Source organism: Onychostoma macrolepis, chromosome 09 (genome assembly GCF_012432095.1).
Source record: "Onychostoma macrolepis isolate SWU-2019 chromosome 09, ASM1243209v1, whole genome shotgun sequence".
Taxonomy (NCBI): Eukaryota; Metazoa; Chordata; class Actinopteri; order Cypriniformes; family Cyprinidae; genus Onychostoma; species Onychostoma macrolepis.
The window spans coordinates 9,575,903-9,580,005 of record NC_081163.1 but is presented as its reverse complement, the minus strand read 5'-3'; the positions used below and the strand labels follow the sequence as shown (position 1 = coordinate 9,580,005).

The 4,103-nt window shown below is 34.7% G+C and overlaps 1 long non-coding RNA gene across 1 annotated transcript; it reads left to right on the top strand.

The window, feature by feature from the left end:
• The first annotated feature begins 389 nt into the window (after positions 1 to 389).
• Positions 390 to 3,089, top strand: LOC131547459 (uncharacterized). The gene is made up of 5 exons (XR_009272940.1): positions 390 to 520; positions 1,209 to 1,315; positions 1,720 to 1,884; positions 2,020 to 2,092; positions 2,349 to 3,089. It is a non-coding gene; the product is annotated as an uncharacterized LOC131547459 (long non-coding RNA).
• The last annotated feature ends 1,014 nt before the right edge of the window (positions 3,090 to 4,103 follow it).

The window sequence follows — 4,103 nt, the reverse complement described above, 5'->3', positions numbered from 1 at the left end:
ACTCCTTAGGGTTTCTCCTCTCCATTCCTGTTTAGTTCTCAGACATGTAACCACAGGTCTCTGAGATGCATCAAAGAACTGTCTGAGACTCATGCTTTTTGACACATTACAGAGTAGACAGGGGAACGTATGCAAACACACAAATTTTAACACAGAGACAAACACACTCAAAAAAGTCAACTAGCCACTTGCTTGATTTGCAAAATACAAATATGTCTGATTAATAAGAATATAACGAGTTTGCTTCTGTTAAATGATTCATTCTTGTTATTTGTAACTAAATTGAGAAACAATCAAATGAATTAGATCAGCACTTGTTGATTCAACGAGACTGAGGCGCTTCTTATCAACAACTCTCTCTGGTGAGTCACTGCGCATGCTCAGCACTGCGGCGGGAAGTTCGGGAACACAGGCGGAAGTGGAGTTTTGTGAGCGGTTTGAACCATAGATATAATATACGTATATTATGTCTATGGTTTGAACTGCAGCGTCTAACGTTAATCGTTCTGCATCCTTGAAGGTAAGCACTTGATATGTACCTGCTTGTAATTAGTGCCGTGGTATATATCCGAATCACCAGAAGTTAATGTTGAATCAATGTGCACTTCTCATCGCTCTTTTCAGTCTAGATAACGTTTATAGAGCCGTTTTTTGTTTGTTTGTTTGTTTGTTTGTTTGTTTGTTTGTTTGTTTGTTTTGATTTTGTTTAGTGTGCCAACGGAGGGAATGTTGTTGTTATTATCTAAATTAACTAACGTTGGAATGGCCCTTCGTGTGTGTGTATCAGCAAAATATTACTTTAAACGTGCTATAACTAGACATTTCTGTCTTTTCAAACATAGAGTTCCAAAATGCCACATAATGCTACCCAGCTTATTGAATACAGTAATTGCCAAGTAAAATCTATGGTGCAGTCGACCATATATTTGAAATGTCCTAACAAATTGCAGTTAAAGTTATGGTTGAATAGGTATGCATTGTGGTTTTATTCAGGGAATATAGTTATAAATATAAGTAAAACTCTTGATATTTAGTAACAGCAGCCAGTAGTGGTAATTTTCTTTGGTCCAGTTTTTAAAGTCAGTCTTTGAAATTAGGAGAATACTCCATGTTGTGTGTTTTTCTGTTTTCTTGCCTTGGCATACACATTAGGGTAAATTAGTTGCAGTTTTGCAGGTTAACTTTTATATACTTTTTTTTTTCCACAGCGGAAATATTCATTTTTTTTAGTACAAAAAAAAAAGAGAAATGGGCTATATCACAATATAAAGCTGTCCCCATGCTCTTCTGGTGTGAACCTCACCTTTATTACATGGTAAGTAGTTTTTCTTAACAATCACATACAGTAATGTATAACTAACTATCCTTGATTACTGAACTTTCCTTTTCTTTTTTTTCTGTGTCGTGTATGTGGCAGTATGTTGCAAAGGAGAGATGTACGTACAAATTACTTGCATTATAAAACCATTGTTTTGGAAGCGGCAATCATTGTTTTTGTATATTTAAATGGTCCATGCACATTTAAGACATGAGCAGGACTTAAAACTCATGGCAGCTCTTATACTTTTAATCAAAAAACAGAGTAGGCCATATTTAGATGGCTGTGGTACATCATGTCTTCTTAACTTTCATTGCTGATAAAAAAAATTTGTTAAAACAGCTTTTTTTTTCAACCTTCTGTTTTGATGAGAGTTAACATGCATTGTCAATGTTTTTCAGATTTATAGGGAGTTCTTGCAGATTTCTACTGTACCACTGCTTTTTACGTTCTTCGCTGAGCTTGACCAGAACTGACCACGATTGATGGTGATCTTCAGTAGAAAAGGCGGGCAATCAGGAACATTTTTTTTTTAAATCACACAGATCATGGTTGCCATCTCCAAGGTTTGTATTGATAAATGGCTTTAATAGTCATTCTCAATGCAGATGTAGTTTGGCATTTTCTTCCCAAACAGTACTTTTAAGTTGTGTTTTATTTTAATCTTGTCCTCACCCACATGATGACACTATACATACCAGAAGAGCCTGTGTCATCAAGTCTCTGTGCACCTACTTGAATGAAGACCCTGAAAAACTAGTGAAGGCATATTTGGTGAGTTGATGAGAAAATACAGTTTCAAAAACCCATATATTCTGTACTTAGGCCATGTTTTTCCCTATTTGCTACAACAAGAATGTGACATGTTAGAACACATGACTTTGTCAAATAACTGAGCTGGACAAATTGTTTATTTATACTTTACAGGTGTACCTAATAAAGTGACCAGTGAGTGTATAAATGTGGAATTCTTGTAATAAATAGCTGAGCTAATTTTTCTTTGTGATCTTTCATGTATTTCATTCCACAGGATTCAGACATTGAGTCACAAAGTACCATGGAGCAACTGTGATGGGAGTGTATATCATACTGAAGAAGGGAGCGCTGCCTGACGATGACCCACAGGACATTGGTGTCTTAATTGAAGGTGTGGAAGTCATCAGTGACTTGAGTAGCATTGCACAGGCGTGTGCTCTGTTATTTGGACTGATATACTGCTTGAACCTGAGCTACCCACCAGAGCGTAAATGAACTTTTAAAGTCTTGCAGAAGATCTTTCTAAATCTAAACGGGCAGAGGTTGTCATCCAAAGCACAATTCCTCAAAAGCAATCTTTTGGAGTAAGTGAGCTTGAAAAAGACAGAAAAGTCAAACAAAATGCACTTGGAGTTCCTTATGTATATGGACAACTTATTTTTGGCACAGTTCCTCCAAACAAGCTACTGGAGCAAGTGAGCTTGAACAAGACTGGTGTACATCAGACTATATTTTTATTATTGTTATTTTACAGCTCAAAAAATTGTTACACTCACAATTGTTTGTTTTATGTTATGTTCATTCATGTTTATGTTCAAATGTTAATTTTTGTTTGTGTCAGGCCAAGGTTTACCTTACAAATTCCCAAAAAGGGTAGTGTTAAAATTGCTTAATTTTTAAGAAATTTTAAGACCAAAAGGGTGTTAAAGTCCTACAATCGACGCTTGGCGATCAGTTTTCTCAAGAGCCAAGATTTTGTTGGCTAAATGTTTCTTATACATTGTGTCACAAACACTCAAAGCAGTTTAAACTTTATTGGTGCATGTGAAAGCCTAATGAAAAAATAAAAAAATTTAATTGTTTGCATGTTTTCTGTGCTTTATTTGCAGATTACTGAACTTTTGGTAATGTATTGCTTAGTGCTGTCATCTAAAACAAATATAATTGAAACAACAAGATAGATATTCATTACCATACATGAACAAGACATTAACTAGTTGATGTAACAAGGCAGAATTTTGTTGAATTGAAGTGCTTTACAGACATTGAGTGAATAAGAATAAATTTGATTAGACTAACACAATACAAACATTTTGATTCAATTAGTTGCAAAGAAGTTACATTGACATTAAAATCATGTTTAATCTACTAGTGTATATTGTGTTCAGATAACATATTCAAAGCAGTCCAAGTTTACTTGATTTGAATAGATGCATAATGGGTGCTACGATTAAATCATGTTCATTCAACGATTTATTTTTTTGAGTGCACAAAGGCTGAAAACTACAAGGAATGGTTCACTAAAAGTGAGAATTCTGTCATATGCTCACCCTTGTGTCATTTCTTAGCTCATGTCAAGTCACCTTTATTCAGACCTTTATACAATACAGATTGTCAAAGCAGCTTTACAGTGTCAAACGGGAAAATAATGTTTCAATAATGCAAACAAAATTCAATTCTACTGTAAAACAGCACTAAAAAGAGTACAATAGTAAATAGTCAGTTAAAGTCAGTTCATCGTTGAATCATTGATGTTGAATCAATGATGAAAGTACCTGAAGAGCAAGCATGGATGCCATGATTTTCAGTGAATGTTGACTTTCAGTGAATAGTGTCAGTTATAGCAACCTAAAGGTGTGTAAATAAAGCCAGAATTGTAATTTCAGGGTGGATTATTACTTAAAATTTTAAAGACTTCTTGTAGAGACAAAAATGGTAGAAATATGGGAGAGAACTCTGAGTCATAATGTTTCCAGAAGAAAGCCTAGCATGCAAATGTACTGATGATCCATTTCCACACAACTTTTAA